Raw genomic sequence first — 22,585 nt, 5'->3', positions numbered from 1 at the left:
CGCCATTCGATCCCCAGAAACCCCTTTTGTTGATGGTCGATGCATCGGAATTCGGGATTGGTGCTGTGCTTGCACACAAAGATGGATCGCATGATCGTCCTATTGCCTTTGCTTCAAAATTGCTCTCGTCTGCACAACGCAATTATTCCCAGATAGAGAAAGAAGCTTTAGCTCTCGTGTTTGGTGTTACTAAGTTCCATGATTTCTTGTATGGTCGTCACTTTACCATCATCACAGACCACAAACCTTTGACATCGCTTTTTCATCCGAACAAGCCTGTACCTCCACGTACAGCGCAGAAATTCATTCGCTGGTCTCTTTTCCTCTCGCAGTACCGCTACGATATCTTGTATCGGTCCACTGCTAAGCACGGAAACGCTGATGCGTTGTCCCGTTTGCCTGTTGCTGAGGATACAGCATTCGATTCTTCCGAACTTGCTTGCATGTTCGTTGATTCGGAAACCGATGACGTGGTCGAATCGTTTCCGATTGATTTTCGTCGTGTGGCTACCGCCACAGCTGCTGACCCTGTCCTTGCTACTGTTTTGCGTTTTGTTGCTAAGCAATGGCCCTTGTCAACGTCACGGATCGAGGATCCGTTGGTTCGCCGATTTTTTGCTCACAAGGAGAGACTTTTTGTACGACGTGGTGTTTTGTTGTTGCGTTCGGATAATGATCAATCCAGAGTCGTGGTCCCACGTTCGTTACAGTCCTCTGTCTTACGGCTTCTTCACTAAGGACATTGGAGTATAGTGCGGACGAAACAACTTGCTCGTCAGCACTATACTTGGTTCGGAATCGATGCTGCGATTACGAATATGTGCTCTTCTTGCGTGGCGTGTACCGAACAACAATCCGCCCCGCCGCGGACATTCTTTGCATGGCCGACGGCCACTTCCCCTTGGCAACGCTTGCACATCGATTTTGCTGGTCCATTCTGGAATGCTCGATGGTTGGTTGTGGTGGATTCCTTCAGTAATTTTCCTTTTGTTGTCCGGATGTCTTCCACGACGTCATCTGCCACCATCCAAGCGTTGTCCGCTATTTTTTGCATTGAAGGTCTTCCCCAGACTATTGTTTCCGACAATGGCCCACAATTCATGTCCGCGGAATTTCAGTCATTCTGCAAGGCCAATGGTATTCAACATCTGACATCCGCGCCGTTTTCGCCTCAGTCAAACGGTGCCGCTGAACGGTTGGTCCGGACTTTCAAGTCACAGATGTTGAAGTTGAAAGAGTCACATTCTAGGGAGGACGCATTGTTGCTCTTTTTGTCTTCGTATCGCTCTCAGCCCCGCGATGGTCGCTCGCCGGCTGAGTTGCTCCATGGTCGTCCTCATCGAACCTTGATGTCTTTGCTGCATCCGCCGCATCAGGTTCCAGTGCAGCGGCAGACTACTGCTTTTGCTCCTGGCGACGTTGTTTGCTATCGCAACTATCGCGGTTCCCGGCGTTGGCTCGCAGGGCGCATTCTTTGCTGCCTCGGCCGCACGATGTATTTGGTTTTGGGGGCCTCTGGTGAGGTGCGTCGGCATCTCAATCAGCTACGCCTCTGTCGTCGCCTGGGTTCTGCCGCTCCCCGTCTGCTTTCAGCGACGGTGCCGTCCGGTCAGCGCCCTGGGGACCCATCTACTGGCTCGCCTCATCCCCAGGTGTTACCGACGCTGCCTTCCGTTTTGCCTCATGGCGACGCGCCGCCGCCGCCGCCTGTTCTCCCGCCGGCGCCGCCCGCAGTGGACGCGTCGCTGCAACCGCCTGGCGCCTCCCTGGGTCACGTGCCGCCGCTCGCTTCCCGTGACCAGATGTCCTCCGCCATGGAACTCTTGCCCGCTCCGGACCAGATGTCGTCTTCGCCCGTCGGGTGCCCCGACCACATGGAGGTCGACCCTTCGGCCCCTCCTGTCTCTCTACGGGCGCATACACCGCATGTTGACGTGCACCCTGGACTAGGTTTTCAGGCGTTTCCTAGCTCCCCTCGGACCGAATGGCCGGGTGCGGGTGGCACAGCCTCGCCTGTTGTTAGGCTCCCCACCTCATCGCATACGTCAACATGGGGTCCTCCCCACGGCGGGCGGAAGCCTTATAACACGACCGTTCGCCGATTTGCGGGGGAGGAATGTGGTGTCACTGCCAGACACCACACTTGCTAGGTGGTAGCTTAAATCGGCCGCGGTCCATTAGTACATGTCGGACCCGCGTGTCGCCACTGTGTGATCGCAGACCGAGCGCCACCACACAGCAGGTCTCGAGAGACGTACGAGAACTCGCCCCAGTTGTACGACGACGTTGCTAGCGACTATACGGACGAAGCCTTTGCTCTCATTTGCCGAGAGACAGAATAGCCTTCTGCTAAGTCCATGGCTACGACCTAGCAAGGCGCCATTAGCCTTAGATAGCTTGTATCTAAAGAGTCGCACTTGTATCGCCACAATCTCCAGATGTCTCATCAAGAACGATGTATACAAAGGAAGGATTAAAAGTTAAGTAGTCCAGAAGTTACATACTTTTCTTTATAGCATTCATTAAGTCTCCTGTTTCAGACCTCACTCCATCCTTCATGAGTTAGCGCGTGCATCTTGGCCGCCTCTTTCAATTAGTGTGCGTAGTGTTGGCAAGTCTGCCGACACAACAAATCCAAGCAACAATTGCGAAACAATCTATGACGATGTGTAGAGAGCTGGAGAAGAGATCATGAAAATCTCACGCGACGCGCATGGGCTATAGCTCATGTAGTCTTGTAAACCTGTTGTTGGCTGTTTCCCCAACTTAATAGACCACAAGTGTCTTGTATAAAATTCTTCGTTTCGACTTCCACTACATAGCTATGCTACGTGGTAAACAATAATCGTTTAAACCCTATATATACTTCACGTTGTCTCTGAGTTCGTAGGCGAAGTAGAGGCTTTATGGAAGCATAAAATAAAATGTGGTTTTCTCATCATACTTGCGTCACACGCTTAGTAAAAATTAGGTTTTTATGCTGCATTATTAAAGTTAATGCAGCAATAATAATAATAATTAAGTTCACAGTAATAGAGTTTTTGGTTTGGAAGCTCCTTCTGAACAAATGTTTTTGAGATAATAAGTAAATACGATTTTATGGTAATCTATGTCTCTTCAAATGGAGAGACACCGCATTTCCCACTGAGCCAAAATGACTCACAGCCCACTATTTTTTTTTCCAGAGAAACCTAACTAGCAGGTAATGCAAATTGCAAACAACCGAACTTAAAAATAATTAGACCCTTCCTAAATGTAATGTTTTGTATATGAACGATACATGAAAATCGTTTTATATGAATTTTCTTACACTAAAAATTAAGCAAATTATTGAAAGTTAGTTGCTAAATCAAGTCGATGAAACCAAAAAATATATGAATAACAAAAAAAAAAAAAAAGAAAACTTGCCTTGTTATGTCTTCTGCTGTTCATCGCTATAATGAAGTGAGCTGATATGCCCTTTTGTTACCTGAAAAGACGTACCTATTAGATACAACGTAATTTTTATGTAATTTACGTAACAATAAAGTACTTTATGATTGCCGGTCGTGGACGCTGAATAGCCAGAACCAAGTGCAAGACCAGTTTGGAACACATGTAAAATGGGCGAGCGCAGTGAACGAAACGAACAACTGGATACTGAACAACTAGGAGCAGTCGGCGGTGGAACTGAGACAGGCGGTCATGCGAAGAACGACGAGTGCGGCCGAGGGAGACCGAGACTGAGACAGACGAGCACGCAACCGAGGCTGGAACGAGAACTGCCGAAGTGACCGCCGCGACCGAAGTGAACTAGTGAACTATGGACCGATCTTTCCTCGTTCCCGGGAACTATAAGTAGTCCGCTGCGACCGAAGTGAACTATGAACCGATCGTTCCTTGGAATTCGTTCCTCGGTCCTTTCGTTCATCTTGGTGAACCGTTCCTTTGCACCCGTTCGTTCGTGAACTACCCATCTCTATGTGGGACACGTCCACTCCATATAAAAACAGTCTACAGCATTATGCAGCCACTACCAGCTTGCACAATGCCTTGTCAACAACTTGGTTCCATGGTTTCATGGGGTCTGCGCCACACGGGTCTTACCAACTGATATCTAGACTCATCTGATCAGGCCACATTTGTCTAGGGTCCAACCGATATGGTCACGAGTCTAGGAGACGCGCTGCAGGCGATGTCGTGCTATCAGCAACGGCACTCGCCGCGGTCGTCTGCTGCCATAGCCCGTTAACACCCAATTTCGCCGCAGTCGTAGGTTCCACATTGATTCCTGCGGTTATTTCATGCAGTGTTGCTTGTCTGTCTCCACTGACAAGTCTACGCAAAGACCGATCTTGTTGGTTGTTAAATGCAAGTCATCGACAACTGCATTGTCCATGGTGAGAAGTAATGCATGAAATTTGGTATTCTCGGCACATTCCAAACGCTGGGGATATCGGACTACTGCATTACCTAACAATTTCCAAAATGGAATGCCACACGAGACTAGCTCCAACTACCATTCCGCGTTCAAAATCTTAATTCCTGTCGTGCAGCCATAATCACGACGGACGCTTTTTCACACAAACCACCTGAGTACAAATGACAGTTCCGTCTATGCACTACCCTTTTATAGCTTGTGTACGTGATACTACTGGCAACTATATATATATATATATATATATATATATATATATATATATATATATATATATATATATATATCGGTATTCTATGGTTTTTGTCGCTTCAGTTTGTAACAGTTTCTATTTTCCTAACAAAATTAATTACCAATTTGACCATGTGCAACCTAAGGGAATATTGTTAATTTGATGTTGTTGTTGTCTTCAGTCCTGAGACTGGTTTGATGCAGCTCTCCATGCTACTCTAGCCTGTGCAAGCTTCTTTATCTCCCACTACGTACTGCAGCCTACATCCTTCTGAATCTGCACAGTGCATTCGTCTCTCGGTCTCCCTCTACGATTTTCACCCTCCACACTGCCCTCCAATACTAAATTGGTGATCCCTTGATGCCTCAGAACATGTCCTACTAACCGATCCCTTCTTCTAGTCAAGTTGTGCCACAAACTCCTCTTCTCCCCAATGCTGTTCAATACCTCCTCATTAGTTATGTGATCTACCCATCTAATCTTCAGCATTCTTCTGTAGCACCACATTTCGAAAGCTTCTACTCTCTTCTTGTCCAAACTTTTTATCGTCCATGTTTCACTTCCATACATGGCTACACTCCATACAAATACTTAAATCTGTACTCGATGTTAACAAGTTTCTCTTCTTCAGAAACGCTTTCCTTGCCATTGTCAGCCTACATTTTATATCCTCCCTACTTCGACCATCATCAGTTATTTTGCTCCCCAAATAGCAAAACTCATTTACTACTTTAAGTGTCTCATTTCCTAATCTAATTCCCTCAGCATCACCCGACTTAATTCGACTACATTCCATTATCCTCGTTTTGCTTTTGTTGATGTTCATCTTATATCCTCCTTTCAAGACACTGTCCACCCCGTTCAACTGCTCTTCCACGTCCTTTGCTGTCTCTGACAGAATTACAATGTCATCATCAGCGAACCTCAAAGTTTTTATTTCTTCTCCCTGGATTTTAATACTTACTCCGAATTTTTCTTTTATTTCCTTTACTGCTTGCTCAATATACAGATTGAATAACATCGGGGAGAGGCTACAACCCTGTCTCACTCCCTTCCCAACCACTGCTTCCCTTTCATGCCCCTCGACTCTTATAACTGCCATCTGGTTTCTGTACAAATTGTAAATATCCTTTCTCTCCCTGTATTTTACCCTTGCCACCTTCAGAATTCGAAAGAGAGTATTCCAGTCAACATTGTCGAAAGCTTTTTCCAAGTCTACAAATGCTAGAAACGTAGGTTTGGCTTTCCTTAATCTAGCTTCTAAGGTAAGTCGTAGGGTCAGTATTGCCTCGCGTGTTCCCGTATTTCTACGGATTGCAAACTGATCTTCCCCGAGGTCGGCTTCTTTCTCCTGATAACGTCCTCTTGAGTAGTCCCCGCCTGGAGTTCCGAATGGGAGACTATTTTACCCCCGGAATATTTTACCCAAGAGGACGCCATCATCACTTAACCATACAGTAAAGCTGCATGTCCTCGGGAAAAAACTACGGCCATAGTTTCCCCTTGCTTTCAGCCGTTCGCAGTACCAGCACAGCAAGGCCGTTTTGGTTAGTGTTACAAGGGCAGATCAGTCAATCATCCAGACTGTTGCCCCTGCAACTACTGAAAAGGCTGCTGCCCCTCTTCAGGAACCACACGTTTGTCTGGCCTGAGGTAGCTCAATGGCTACCAATTTAGTCACCTCTTTGAATCCTGTATCCGAAGCGTGATGATAATAGGTATAGATTTGCAATATTTTCGGCACATAACATAGGATATTACAAGGAATAACCAATCGCTGCCTTCCTTTTAGTTTTATTCTTACCACAGTAGCGAACGGATTGTACAATGGCACTTACCATTCGACAGTCCCTCTGAATAAGGTACTAATTTTACAAAGATTTGTGGTCGCTAGCTCTGAAGGAGCAATTTACTTTTATTCTTTCTGAAGTCATTTAACTTTTACTGGAATGAATTTAATTTATTATAACTAATTTTCGAAATTCTACATGGAATCAAAATGGATGCAAGCTGTGAGATTCTGAGGTAACTCAATGGCTACCATCTTCAAATTTTGTAGTTACCTGCTAATGAAAATTATACAACTGAGATTAAGTGAAAGTAATCTCAAGACTTGACGCTTTAATTGAAATAGCACCGCCACCAGTCAACTTTATATCCACACTAATCAATTTGAAGCTCTCTCTTTTCCAGTAAATACACTTACGACATTCTTTCACTATCGGTAATATTCACACAAGATTATTCAAAAAAGTGTCAAAGGAGTTAGGAGTAAGTTTATAGCTTTAGGATAATGAATTTAACAGGTACGGTATTTTTCAATAACAGTGTATGAAGTTAATGACTGTAATAGTCATTACATTTCTATTCATTTACATTATATGTCTCAGATTGCAGGCGGTATGTTTCGGGTCATTATTTTGATAAAATGTTTCACAATTCGCATGTTTTCCGCGCTCTTTTGCAAATTATCCCTCAGTATTATGAGATACTGAAATTAGTTCATTTTACCCTCAATAAAAACCGGTTCACCAAACTCCACTCGCCGACATGCACTCGCACACCATTACACGTCCACCGCCATACTTCACAGTATTCCCTTTCTTTTATCAAGACATTCCGTTTTGCAATGCGGCCGTGAAAGTTGCCTGTTCTGAGCACGTATTGTTTCGGAATGCACTTTCTGCCAATACCTTAGTCAATCTCACAAGTGAGTTTTGGAGCACTTACGTTGCGATCCTTTTCCGTTTTTCTGAAGATATAACACTCTTCTCGCAAGGAAAACGTTCTTGGACGTCCCCCCGTACGCGATAGATTCTACATCTACATCGATACTCTGCAAATAACATTTAAGTGCCTGGCAGAGGGTTCATCGAACCACCTTCACAATAATTCTCTATTATTCCAACTTGGTACAGCGCGCGGAGAAAACGAACGCCATCATTTCGCTTATTTTATTATGATGATGGTTTCTCCCTGTGTAGAGCGGCGTCAACAAAATATTTTCGCATTCGGAGGAGAAGGCTGGTGATTGGAAATTCGCGAGAACATTCCTCTGCATGCCAAATCCTGTATCATTTTTAGTGGCACTCTCTCCCCTATTTCGCCATTATACAAAACGTGCTACCCTTCTGTGAACTTTCTCGATGAACTCCGTATTCTAAAAGAGCAAGGACAAGCATAATGTAGGCAGTCTCCTTAATAGATCTGTTACACTTCCTAAGTGTTCCAATTTAAATTGTTCATAACTGTAATTCGTAAGAATTTAGTTGAACTTACGGCATTAACATTTGAGTGATTTGTCGTGTAACGGATTCCTTTTAGCACTCATGTGGATGGTCTCACACTTTTCGTTATTTAGGGTCAATTGCCAAATTTCGCACCATACAGATATCTTTTCTAAATGGTTTTGCAATTTGATTTGATCTTCTGACGACTTTACTAGTTGATAAACGACAACGTATGTGCAAACATCCGAAAACGGCTGCTCAGATTGTCTCCAAACTCGTTTTTATAGGTGAGAGAAGCAGAGGGCCTTGGGGAACGCCAGAAATATGTCTCGTATATGACTGTACGGAGCTACTGCATCAGCATAATGTGGAAGGAACCTGACTGGATACAGTCTGGGCCAGAAGGCTTGCTTTTTAATAAGTGATTTAAGTTGCTTCACTACTTCGAGGATATCTACTTCTACGTACCTCATGTTGGCAGCTGTTCTTAATTCGAATTCCGGAATAATTATTTCGTCTTCTTTGGTGAAGGAATTTCGGAAGGCCGTGTTTAGTATCTCTGCTTTGGCAGCAATTTCGTCGACAGTATTTCCATTTCTGTCAAGCAGAGAAGGTATCGACTGTGTCTTGCCGCTAGCATACTTCACATACGACCTGAATCTCTTTGGATTTTCTGCTAGATTTCGAGACAAAGTTTCGTGGTGAAAACTATTATAACCATGTCACATTGAAACAAATGGTTCAAATGGCTCTGAGCACTATGGGACTTAACTTCTTAGGTCATCAGTCCCCTAGAACTTAGAACTCATTAAACCTAACTAACCTAAGGACATCACACACATCCATGCCTGAGGCAGGATTCGAACCTGCGACCGTAGCGGTCGCGCGGTTCCAGACTGTAGCGCTTAGAGCCACTCGGCCACTCTGGACGGCTAGTGTCACATTGAAGTCCAGATCGGCAATCTTGAGGATTTTGAGTCTGTTTAAATTTGGCATGTTTGTTTCGTTGTTTCTGCAACAGTGTTCTGACCCGTTTTGTGTACCAAGGAGGATCAGCTCCATCGTTTGTTAATTTATTTGGTATAAATCTCTCAATTGCTACCGATACTATTTGTTTGAATTCAAGCCACACCTGGTCTACACATTTATTATTAATTCGAAAGGAGTGGAGATTGTCTCTCAGGAAGGCGTCAAGTGAATTTTTATCTGCTTTTTTGAATAGGTAAATTTTTCGTATAGTTTGGAGGATTGTCAATTCTATCTTCCTCCCGGGATCCTCTGATTATATCTGAAACTATACTCTTCTTCATTCGTAACACTTCAGCTATTTTACACCTTTCGCGTTTAGCACGGTAAAAAATTATTAGCTGTCGCTGTTCGAATGTGTTCCCTCTTCCTTTGCGGCCCATCGTTACTTCAGCTGCACACTACCTCGCTGAATTTTTACGTTCACAATGTCCGTGGCTCCCTACACACGACCTCTTCATTTTCTCTTAATAATAATCAAAGTGATTTAACATAGCTCGAAAACTATGGTTACAGTTAAATCTAAAAATTTTAATAGATTTTTTGATCATATTTAAGCTGTTACCTTACACACTTCCGCTTCCCTCAGCCTCCGGCGAACCGTGTCACTGGAAGCAGGGAAGTTGGTCTCTCGCCGCAACTGTTTCGCATTTAGGAAAGGAAGCTGTCGGCTCTTACGCACGAGCTCAGTGTCCTCCTGTTGTGTGCTCCGCCTCTTCCTGCCTGAGCCGGGAATTCTGCCGGTAGTGCCCCTTTGACATAATTTCTCCACCATCTGTTTGCGGTAGTGTGCGGCACGCCCTGGCTCCTACCAGCACATCTAATCGAATGTTTGCCCCCTTCGACCAGAGCGACGACTCTCTCTCGAACTGACAGCTTCCAGTGAGCCATTGTAACTGACTGCCCGCGACGTGCGATCTGCTTTCCGCTGTCACGCTGACACCTGGGGAGGAAGTAAACACATTGCCTTGACAGAGACGATTCTTTCTTGAGTTTGTAGTCATCTGTGCGTTTATGTGTGTGTCACTGAAAAAAAAAATTAGAAACTTTATAAACTAGTTCTTAAGAAACTTACTTGAATTTGAACAAATAACTAATAACTGTACCACAAAGTTGCTGAATGCCAGTAGTTGGCGGCGATAGAAGACACGTGTCCAAATCCGGCGTGTCTAAAATATATACACGGTGACAATTATTCAACTATATGAAAAAAAACGTAAATAAGTTATAAGATTAAAAGCAGCCGACCAGTTGCAAAGGATAAAGTAATCTTTACCTAGGTTTCGATAGATTTAAATCTATCTTCTTCAGAAGACGGCAGTATTACATTAACATGGAGTGATATGTCTTTGTCATTTTTACAAACAACTGCATAGCTCCATTAGTCCAAATAAAATATAGCCCTGAGTACAGGGTTTGTCAGACAAATAAAAATTCCATGTACTTATTTTTATTTGTCTGACAAACCCTGTACTCAGGGCTATATTTTATTTGGACTAATGGAGCTATGCAGTTGTTTGTAAAAATGACAAAGACATATCACTCCATGTTAATGTAATACTGCCGTCTTCTGAAGAAGATAGATTTAAACCTATCGAAACCTAGGTAAAGATTACTTTATCCTTTGCAACTGGTCGGCTGCTTTTAATCTTATTACGTGGAACCGTTGCTGTAGCGCAGCTATGTTTAAAATACTGTAAATTAGTTAGTGAACACACTTTATTCAACATGTAAACGTCATTACAAATATGCGGATTTAGGTTATGACACGTTCGATATGTCCGCCATCACTGGCGATGATCTGGACAGACGAATAGCGAAATTCTGCATGACCCACTAAGGTATCGGAACATTGATGCTGTCGATGACCTACTGAATAGCTGTTTTCAGCTCGGCTATGGTTTTGGGGTTATTGCTGTTCACCTGGTCTTTAATATAGCCCCACAAAAAAGACTCGCATGTGTTCAGATCCGCAGAACATGGCGGTCAATCGAGGCCCTTGCCAGTGGCCTCTGGGTACCCCAGAGCCAGAATGCGGTCTCCAAAGTACTGCTCCAGGACATCAAACACTCTCCTGCTCGATGGGGTCGAGCTCTGTCTTGCATGAACCACATCTTGTCAAAGTCAGTGTCACTCTGGATAATGAGGATTAAATCTTCTTCCAAAACCTTCACGTACCGTTCGGTAAGTCATTGTGCCGTCAAGGAACATCGCACCGATTATTACGTGACTGGACATTGTACACCATACAGTCACCTGTCGAGGGTGAAGAAACTTCTGGATCGCGAAATACGGATTCTCAGTCCCCCAAATGAGCCAATTTTGTTTACTGACGAACCCACCCAAATGAAAGTGGGCTTCCTCGATAAAGCAAACAATGCTCATACTAATTCCCATCATGCCCCGCGGCCAACTGTGCAGTTTGATCGTCCTGTTGCAAACTGTTCACAAGTTATGACGATTTTATTTCACATAGTTCTATAATTGTCAGCCTGTATACCTAAATAAAAAGAGAAAATTAGTCTGGCCGACCTCCTTTTGCAGGTGGGACTAGGCGGTAACATGGAGGTCGCCAATTCGAATTTTGTCCATGGCTGAACCACAGTAAGATGCATGTACCCGACGTCGATTTATTAACCAAAAGGAAACAGAATCGTGTACTGGAAATAGCTACATCTGATATGTACGTAATGTACGTAAGGTGGCTGTTGGTTTGACCTGAATACCATGCATTTATTGGGTCCAGGGATTGAGTCTAGGTGTAGCCTCTTGACATTTTAAGATTCGATCCATCACACAGGTTGATATTTAATACATAGTTCCCAGTACACGGGCAATTTCCATTCTAATAGTCATTCTTGAGACAAGATTGTATAGCTTTGACAACACATGTTACTGCAGCTTAACAGCTCTGGTGTGAATGCAGGAAACTCATAAATGTGCCAGACATGTGACACGCATGAAAGTCAATTCATCTGCATATTGCAGATGTTCACTGAATCCTGTGCAGCTGCAGCTAGGCTTACGATGGAGGACAGGCCGTGTGGTGGAAGAAAATTTCTTTAAACGTATTTGACATCATTAACATGACAAGAGAGAAGTCAACATCGGATCAATATGCTATGTCTGACGTCAGTCATAAACACCTTTGATAATACCTCAGTTACACTCATCCATCCACAATCAGCACCATGAGTATATGACAATTAAGCCGATGTCAACGTTTCCAGCTGAACCAACTGCATGAGGAATGACAAGTGATGAACTCGTTTTTTGTCTGTATTTAATAGTTATCTTTGTTACTAGCAATTAGCGTTCCGCGACTGTTCAAAGGCCTCCCAAGACTTGTTGCTGCGCGGGGTAGCCGCGCGACGCCTTGCCACGATTCGCGCAGCAGCGTGTTGAACATGCATGGTTCAACAGTTGACTCAGGAAGTCGTGGATTATGCCAGGGCTTCGGCTACCAATGCGAACCGGAATTTTGAACCGGATGCAGGTACTAGATGCCAGATAAACGATGATGAAGCTATTGCAGTCACTACAGGATCTGGTAGGCACATGAGTAGAGTTAACGAACTTGCAAGAAGCTGTCCATCAAGGGCAGTTAAGTCCCGTTTGCTGTTTACCACCGTAATTCCAGCTAGTGGTGGAGCGAACAGCTGGAACTGGCTGTACTACTACCATAACGCCACGGCGGGTGTGACGTCAGATAATGTGGTTGTACATATTCCCCTGAAGATACCAGTGGTGTGCAAGCATGTGGTGTTAGGTGTTGTACGGTGCTAACTTATCTGGCGAAACTGTGTCAGTTGGAAAATCTGTACAGACGAGAGAGGAAGGGGTGCTACTATTGGCGGAAGATGAGTACTCACGTGCCGCAGTGACCAAGGGTAAGCTCCAACAATGTAAAGAGTGGGGTAGTCACCATTTGCCAACTTGCGAGCTTGCCACGAGTGGAAGCACTTGCCTTGTTCAACTCTCTGGGGGTAAGACGGATGGACAACCTTGACAGGAAGAAGTGATCAAACCACAACTATACTTTCAAAGAAAGGATATACTCTGTGTGCAACAATGTGGTGTTGGGTGCTAGTTATCATGAGCAAGGAATATTGAAGAGAGCACAGCACGTAGAATTGTGAGGTATATTAATCAACAGTAGGATGTGTGAAATTACGGAACCCATGTTTCATTTACCAGTTACTATGAAGGGAGTTACAGTAACAGCAGTACTGGCCAGACAAACCTCTAGAAATTTTCAAATGAAAACCTTACCTTCCTTAACAGCACATGTGAACTGAGCCTGGACCATTCATTAAATCAGATGTTAACAGCTTAGGAGGGATGGATCACTGCAGCGTATTGTTGCAGTGTGTGGAACAGTTTCGATATGAGACAGACAGGCCAGGTGACTGTGGCCTTGAGTGTCTCAATTCTAGCACCACAGTGCCTCCGATTTTGCTCTGCCTACCACTTACACATCTGAAATGACGAGCCGAGCAAAAACCCGATCCAGTGGTAATTCAAGTCCCTGTAGATTGGATTCCCTAAACAAGGAATGAAAGACATATTTGTGGAGCCAGAAATTAATGTAGTAATTTGCATAATAGTTGAGGATATCCGATGTAGTATTATATACTTGTTTTACAGATTAAGGCTGGAAGTAATTTACAGAACTGGACCAGGGCAAGACCCAAAGGACTGGGTCTTCTCTGTGGAAGAGGACAGTGTAATTCCGCTATTCAGTCTTTGAACAAAAGTTATACATCTTTAGCAAAAGTAATGAGCAGTAGTGTGGAAGCTGCCATGGAGTGTTGCGTTAACAGCTTCAAGTCAGCAGCTGCCAGTGTAACAGGGCAATGCCACCACACCAAGGCAAGTCTTGTTATGGGTGACTTGATTAGATACCACGTTTTAGTGAAACAAATCAATGCCACATGCACACGATTCAGTCTGAATTTCGAGGTGGAGGATCATTTCTCGTCACCAAAATCCAGCAGCACCACCACGGCACCAGGGCTACGCCAGAGAGCGAGATGACTGGGCACCACTAGAAGCAGCCGTGGGTTTGAGACTAGGGTGCAGCTGCCACCGGCACTAAGTGCGATGGGACTCGGTGCAACAGCCCCACCAACCTGCTGTCTGTGCCTGCTGCTGCTGGCACTGAGATCTTAGTGGAGCTCGCTGCCACCATGCCAGCTGTGGTCGTACCCTGTGCATGGAAAGGACTTCACTGTTGAAGTCAATGGCTGTGTTATCTAAAGGCTGCTGAACTACCATGGGGCTTCTGTCAGCACAGTGCCGACGCAGCAGCCAGGGCAGAAGCCACCCACATCTCAGCATCAGCCGGGGACAAGAAAGAGGTGTGGTGGCTCACTACATCATTTACTGAAGTCAATAAAAGTCATTCATACCTGTCCATAGGGTATCCACTGGGCGAGCTGATCCACCACTCACCCCAATCCCTTCAGTAGGAAGGATGCAGCTTGTTATCTCAGATGGAGAGTTACCCGTACATGTAGAAGAAACTTCAAGTGCATCCTAGGGAAGCTGTATATTAATTACCATGTCGACAATATTAGTATAACCAATGAGTTATTGCAGATAATGTCTTTATCAATAATTTAGTATGGGCTGTAAAAATCACTAAAATATTCCATTGGATACCGGTAAGATTTCAAAGTGGTGCAAAAATTGGAAACTTGCTTTAAATGCTCAGTAATGTAAAACTGCGCTCTTCCCAAAATTGAGAAAGTAGTATCTTTTGATTGCAATACCAATCTACATCTATACCGATACTCCCCAATCTACCTTACGGCACACGGTGAAGTGTACCCCATACCACTACAACTAATTTTCTTTCCCGTTCCACTCACAAACAAAGCAAGGAAAAAAGAGACTATTTATATGGCTCCATATGAACCCCAATTTCTTGCATCTTATCTTCACGGTCCTTCTGTGCAATGTACATTGGAGGCAATGGAATCATTCTGGGGCCAGCTTCAAATGCCTCACATGCTTGTTCCACTTTGTATCACTTTGCATTGTTATGGCCAGATATTTAAATGACATTACTCCATCAAGGAAGATACTATTAATGCTGTATCCAAACATTATGGGTCTGTTTTCCTACTCATATGCATTAACTTACATTTTTCTACATTTAGAGCTAGCTGCCATTTATCACACCAAGTAGAAATTTTGTCAAGGTCATTTTGTATCATCCTACACTCACTCAAATTCGACACCTTACCATACACCTCATCAAACAATCACAGACTGCTGCCCACCCTGCCCACTAAGTCATTTAAGTATATAGAGAATAACAGCAGTCCTATCAACTTTCCTCCTGACGGTACCCTTGTCTCTGATGAACTCACCATTGAGGGCAACATACTGGGTACAACAACTTGAGAAGTCTTCAAGCCACTCACATATCTGTGAACCTATTCCATATTCCTCTACCTTCTTTAACAGTCTACACTGGGGCACCATGTCAAATGCTATCTGGAAATCTAGAAATATGGACAGATTCACAGTTGGAATCGGTTAACTCATACGAATACACATATGTAACAATACATAGGTACATGAAATGACCAGTTAGGCTTAGTAGGTGTATCAGGCGGCAGCCTTTGGTTCTTTGGTAGAACACTAGGGAAGTGTAATCAGACCACAAAGGATATCGCAAATAAAATGCTTGCGTTATCCGAAGTGTCTGCTGTAGGTGGTGCACAAATAGCTCAGTATATGCAAAACAAAAAAATTTATTTGAATAGAGAGGAACACACTTCAACTTAATATTGACAAATCTTGAGAAGCATGAAACAAACTAAACTCGTTTGGTTAAGCACAGACAGTCTTTCAGCCCTTGGAAAGAGAAAACAAAGTTCTGCTGTTCTGAACTATTTTACTAAAGAAAAAACCCAAATGAAGTCTTCTGAATAGAACATAAAAACATCCCATCTGTCTGGTAATGAGAAAAACAAAGTGCTGTACTGAGCCTCAGTTCTAAAAGATAGGAGAACAACTCTGATCATAAGTTCTAAACACACTTCAGAGAAAAACTGTCAGAGTAAAGTTCTTGAGCTGCTTAAAAAAATAACTGCCTGTTCAAAGTTCTCACAACACGTATAAGATAATGGCAAAGTCTGATAGGAACTCTAAATCTGATAACACAAACCAGCAGGGAACAGTCACAGACGTGTTCAAGCAATCATTCGTGGCACTCTCCATATGCAAATAGAATGGAAGAAAGCCATACTAGCTGGTACATTGGAAAGTACCTTCTGTCATGCACGTCACAGTGGTTTGCCGATTAATGGATGTTGATGTAAAATTTCAACAGATGGCTTCTAAATGTGAGTGGTTACTATGACTTGCATCAAGGCCAAAAATAATGATGTTAGATTTGAAAGGAATCCTCGCAGCAGTTGCGGTGGATACTGTGGACAGCATGGCATCTGTAACTGTTCCCAAACAGAACACACAAAAGTGTGGGAAGAGGGAAAGGGAGGAAGGGAGGAAGGGAGTGGTTGGCAGGCAACAGAATGAGAACAACAAGATACTACCCTATCTTCCACCTTTAAGCTCTCTGATTTTCAAATCTCTTACAGTATAGTCCCCAAAAATCAGTCTTTCCTACTCATCTGTCCAATAAGTCTCCCCTGATCTGGCATCCTAGGTTACTTTTCTGAACACTTCTCCTAAGCCTCAACAGTCCTTATCCTTCACCACTGTTCCTTCCCCGTCAACTCTTCTGCCAGGAGGAGGAGCCACTGGCTCCAAAAGCTTCCATACATAATGCCTTTTATACATATGTTCTCCTGCCACTGCTTGGTGAGTAGATTTTGTCTATCCAGCTACATTATAGGACCGATAAAATGTTTTACTTGCCTTCATCACACATAGGTTTCTGAGCTCTTGAATCAGGGAAAACCATTTCCTATAACTTTATTTGTTAATGAGATACTTCAGGAAACATATGAGATGTCTTGTGGTCCTCAGTGTCTGACTGATAATTTACTGATTCATGATGTCATAGGAATGTCCAGAAACTGACTTATTTTAGCAGGAAATTAGAAAGTCAAACAAATGTAATTTTCTTCAAATATATTTGTATTCTCATAAAACATATTTTTGTAGTAAAAATTACACTGTTTCCAAATGAAACAGCAACAAAAGTTTTCATCGGTCCTAATATAACATTATGACCAACCGACACCAGAGCAATACACAGAACAGCATGGCAGCTGCACCCATAAGCAAATAACAATGTAACAGCTAGGTAAAGTTATCACTGTAATATAATATTTTTTTTAGTTTTTGATGTAATTTGTTATTATGGACTACCATCATAAAAATAAAGAGTAATTTCAAAGCAGAGGTGTCAAATGAAGACAGCAAAAGAGAAAGATAAAGAAGAATGAGTAACTCTAAGCTATCCAGAGTCGTCATCACAGCTTTGGAGACAGTGAAGTTGCAAGTTCAATATCTATGTATACACTGCTGAGCCAAAATTTTATGACCAACACACATTGTCTTGCAGAAAGAGAGAGAGACGAATGGGGAATCATTCTAACAATGACTGCAAACAGTGAAATCCACTGACATAAGCAACCTTGATGAAGGCCAGATTGTTATGGAGTAGAGTCTGTGAATAAGCATCTCCTAAAGGGCAAAGTTGGTCATCTGTTAGCATCCTACTGTCTTGAGCATCTATGCAAAGTGGTTGAAGGATGGTGAAACCATGAGGTGGTCCAAGGCACTGGATGTCTGGGGTGTTGGATGTCCATGTTCATCACAGAACGTGCACACATTGCTGAACATGGTGTTCCACTGAAGAACAAACCCCACGTGGTCCCATGTTGATCAGTGATATCAGTTACAAGTGCAGCTGGTATGCGATCATTAAGATTGAACTGTGAATCAATGGATGTCAGGTGAATCATGTTTCTTGTTACACCAGTTTGATGGTCATGTCCAGACAATTTGTCATCCAGCTGAATGACTGCCAAAACATGGATTGTGCCACTTATGCAGGCTGATCAGGAGAGTATTAAGCTATGTGGAACATTCACCTAGGCTTCCATGGAATCTGTGTCAGTAATCAAAGGTGCCATTACAGCTGTTGACTATGTGAACATTATCACGGACCACATGCGTCCGTTCTTGCTTGATGTCTTCCCTGGTGATGACACCTCCCAGCATGATAGCTGTCCATGCCACAAAGTCAGAATCATGCTACAGTGGTTTGAAGAGAGCAACAAAATTGCCTGACAGAACGCATTGGGAGCACTGTCACCTATCAGTTCTGTACCCACAAACCACTAACCCATTTTGGGAATTGTGTTACTTATGTGTAGAAATCTGGTGTTACATACCTTTGAAAACCTATCACGGACTTGCCAAATCCACGCTACTCAGAAACACAATTGTACTGTGCTCCAAAAATGGACTAACATGCTATTAAGCAATTAGTGATAATGGAATGCCAATGCACAGACAAGTGCATGGGACTGAAGATGAAACACCATTGCTTAGCCTGGTGCACGGAACTGAAGAGGGAACTGTTATAACGTCAAGTTTAACACATATATTTCAGAACGACACAACACATATAAGTCACATAGTAAGTTGACAAGCAAGACATGTGTACACGTTAGCATTCGAATGAGCACTGAGTCCCAGTCTAGCGGCCGCTGCTCGGCTGGCCGCTTAGGTGGCGCAGCTGCTGCATGGCTGGCAGACAGCGCCGCACGTAGAGGACGCGCGTAATTGCGCGGCGGCGCTTTGAATGATCGGCGAGTCACAACACTTTTCCCCCCTTTGAAACTGTTGCACTGGTCTTGATGGAGGTGTCCTGGAGATGGCTAACGTCCATAGGCGTTGTTTGACTCGCCGTAAAGTCTCGAGGAGGAGGCTTCCCGTACGGACGGAAGTGTCCCCGATGATAACGGGTCGAGATGACAGGAGACGTAGGGGTCGAATCTGCTGGGGCCCCCTGCACCAATCTGCCCGTTGCGGCAAGTCCAGTTGATATGACAGGAGACATGGGCGATGTGTCGGCGTCCGTTGGAGGAGGAGGCGAGTAGATTTGCTCTGACAGAGGATGGTCATCCGGTTCCTGCATGGGCACGTCTCCTGGTGGCGTCCGTTCTTGTGCTGGCATCGCGATGACGGTGTGAGGGCTGCGTTGTGAGTACTGAGAGATGCCAAGATCCCGAGCGTCAGGTAGGGCCAAAAGTGGTGTAGCGGCATTCGGAATAGGCGTTGCTGACACACGAGGCCGAAGCTGGTCCGAATGACGCACTGCAACACCCGTGTCCGTCTGGATTTCATACAGGCGTCTGCCACGGTGTCTTAAGATGCGGCCCGGGCTCCATTTTGGCCGCCTGCCATATCCCTGTACCCAGACGAGGTCGTCGGCGGTGAACCGGCCAAGAGAAGGCACCCGCGGCCGTGAGGTGGGAGGCCGCAGAAGATAAAGTAACGTGCGGGGCTGTCGGCCATGTAAGAGCTCAGCCGGGCTGTGGTCGCCCATGGGGGTGAAACGGTAAGACGCCAGAAACTGGAGAAGCGCATCATCAGCAGCAGAAGAAGTCAGAAGTTTCCGCATCTGAGCCTTAAATGTGCGGACCAGTCGTTCAGCCTCACCGTTGGATTGTGGATAGAACGGCGGGGCCGTGACATGCATAACGCCGTGACGAGCACAAAAATCCGCAAATTCGGAAGAGGCAAATTGCGGACCATTATCAGTAACAAGAGTACAGGGGAGGCCTTCCAAAGAAAAAATGCGGGCGAGACCACTGTTGGTTGCCGCGGTGGTAGGCGACGTGCAACGGACAATGAAAGGAAAGTTAGAGTAGGCGTCAATTACGAGGAGCCAATAAGTACCTAAAAAGGGTCTCGCAAAGTCAGCACGAATGCACTCCCAGGGCTTCTCAGGCGAAGGCCACGGTGACAAAGATGACTTCGGGGCAGCGGCCTGTGACGCACAAGGGCCGCAGGCAGCGACCATGTGTGCTATTTCAGAGTCGATGCCAGGCCAGTACACATGACGGCGCGCCAGAGATTTTGTGCGAGACACACCCCAGTGCCCTTGGTGAAGGAGGCGCAAGACAGAAGCACGCAAAGACGCAGGTACCACGACACGCGGCGAAGCATTGTCAGTGGAGAGGAGGATAACACCATCCCTAGCCGTGAGGCGGTAGCGCAAAGCTTAGTAGTTCCGCAACGCATCAGAAGTCTTAGCGGACGGGCGATCTGGCCAACCCTTCTGAATACAGCGTAAAACCCGGGAGAGGGTAGGGTCAGAACTCGTAGCAGCCGCCAGCCTGTCCCCAGTGATGGGGAACCCGTCCACAACCCACTGCTCGGCAACATCCAGGTGGAAACACAAAAGTTCGTCCCTATCGAATGCCTGATCAGGATCCATGGGAAGGCGAGACAGAGCATCAGCATTTGCATGTTGAGCCGTTGGCCGGAAATGAATCTCATAATTGAAACGCGACAAGTAAAGAGCCCAACGCTGGAGGCGGTGTGCAGCCTTGTCGGGAAGTGACGTTGATGGATGAAACAAGGAAACAAGTGGTTTGTGATCCGCAACAAGATGAAATTTTGAGCCATAGAGAAAAACACCAAACTTATGAAGAGCATAAACAATGGCCAAAGCTTCTTTTTCAATTTGAGAATACTTTTGCCGGCCGCTGGTGGCCGAGCGGTTCTGGCGCTACAGTCTGGAACCGCGCGACCGCTACGGTCGCAGGTTCGAATCCTGCCTCGGGCATGGATGTGTGTGTTGTCCTTAGGTTAGTTAGGTTTAAGTAGTTCTAAGTTCTAGGTGACTTATGACCTCAGCAGTTGAGTCCCATAGTACTCAGAGCCATTTGAACCATTTGAGAATACTTTTGTTCGGCATCCGTGAGCGTTTTGGAGGCATAAGCAATGGGTTGTTCCGAACCGTCAGAAAAACGGTGCGCAAGGACTGCACCGACCCCGTATTGAGAGGCGTCTATGGCAAGAACAAGATGTTGGCCAGGTCGATAAGTAGCCAGGCACGGGACCTGTTTCAGCATAGTCTTCGATTTCTGGAAAGCCGCATCGCATGACGCGGACCAGTGAAAAGGCACGTTTTTATGCAACAGGCGATGCAACGGCTGAGCCACCGAAGCCGCAGACGGTAAAAACTTGTGATAGTATGCTATTTTCCCCAAGAAGGCCTGCAGTTCCTTCATAGATGTAGGACGAGGAAGCGACAGTTTGCTGAAGCGGACGAATACCATCCCGAGAGAGTTGAAACCCCAAGTACGTGATAGATGCCTGAAAAAATTGTGATTTCTGAAGATTACACTTAAGATCGGCAGTCTGTAAGACATGAAAAAGTGTGCGGAGATTTTGAAGATGTTCTTCAGTGGTGGAGCCAGTGACAACAATGTCGTCCATGTAATTGATACACCCAGGGACAGGGAGCAATAATTGTTCCAAGAATCGCTGAAAGAGAGCAGGGGCGCTAGCAACCCCGAATGGCAAGCGTTGGTATTGATAGAGGCCGAAAGGCGTGTTAAGGACCAGAAACTGCCGGGAAGCAGCGTCGAGAGGAAGTTGATGATAAGCTTCTGACAGCAAGTTTAGTGAACAGTTCTTCAGAACGGGGCATAGGATAAGTGGCTGTTGATATACTTTCCGGGATGTGAGGTCGTGGTCCAAGAACTTTTCTGCTCCTTACGTTTCGTCCAGAACTGCGCTGGACTTCCTCAGAGGCGCTGCTCCGCTGAGTCTTGCCGACTGACTGGTCGGGTTTTTTTTTTCCTTTATTGTTATTTTAACACCTTATACAAAGGCGGGCTGTCAGCAGCACAATACGCCGCTCTTCAGCCTTGAGTTTGGCAACAAGTAGTACAGAAAGGTGGCACAGAGCAGACAGTAAAAACGGTGGTCAAAAAAGGTAGACACTAAAAATCGAAAAAACATGGAGCCGTTCACGCTGGACGAGAAACATCACTAACACTGGGCGACACGATGCACAGAACACGGATGATGATGGCGACGGCACGTGAACGGTGGTGGCGTGACGGCGAACAACACTACACACAAACGAAGGCACACACACGAAACACTGACGGCGATGATCTCCGGCGCGCGAATGTTCACTGAGCGTGTACGAGTCCGGGGACCTGCCAAGAGAGGAGGTGGAGGAGGAGGAAGGGGAAGGGGAATGGGAGAGGGGAGAGCAGAGATGCCATGGGCAAAGGAGAGAGGAGGAGGGAGGAAGGGGGAGGGGAAGCCCGGGGGAGAGGGGAGGAGGGAAGGGGGAAAGGAAAGAGAAGGGAAGGGAAGGGAGGGAGGGAGGGTGCCTAAAGGATAGGACACAGGAGGTGGGGGGGTGGATCAAAGTTGATAGGAGGGGTAGATGCAGGGAAGGAGGACATCATCAGGGAGGGGGAGCTGGCGGAAGCCACCTTGGGAGAGGGTAAGGAGGGTGGAGAGATGGAGACCGGGTGGGATATGGGAGTATAGGCGCGGCAGCGGGCGGGGGTGGGAGAGGATCGGGGAGATGAGCGGGTGAGGAGGATCGAGTTTACGGGAGGTGTATAGGATTCGTATCCTTTCGAGGAAGAGGAGGAGGTGGGGGAAGGGGATAAGATCATACAGGATCCGCGTGGGGGAGGGGAGACGGATGCG

General features: G+C 45.5%; 1 protein-coding gene across 11 annotated transcripts in view; it reads right to left on the bottom strand.

The window, feature by feature from the left end:
* The window catches only part of LOC126210633 (zinc finger protein 239-like), a 468,318-nt gene that overhangs the window by 262,476 nt on the left and 183,257 nt on the right, over positions 1-22,585 (bottom strand). Inside the window, exons 9-10 of one of the 11 annotated variants that reach the window (XR_007540715.1) lie at positions 9,471-9,848; positions 3,407-3,469 (exon numbers count right to left, since the gene is read on the bottom strand). The exons of the other annotated variants lie outside the window; for them this stretch is intronic. The gene's annotated coding sequence lies outside the window, so the exon portion shown is untranslated. Of the gene's footprint in view, positions 1-3,406; positions 3,470-9,470; positions 9,849-22,585 lie in introns of those variants that run through there. 11 annotated transcript variants of the gene reach the window in all.

The sequence above is a fragment of the Schistocerca nitens genome, chromosome 10 (assembly GCF_023898315.1).
Source record: "Schistocerca nitens isolate TAMUIC-IGC-003100 chromosome 10, iqSchNite1.1, whole genome shotgun sequence".
Taxonomy (NCBI): Eukaryota; Metazoa; Arthropoda; class Insecta; order Orthoptera; family Acrididae; genus Schistocerca; species Schistocerca nitens.
This window is presented reverse-complemented; position numbering and strand designations above follow the sequence as displayed.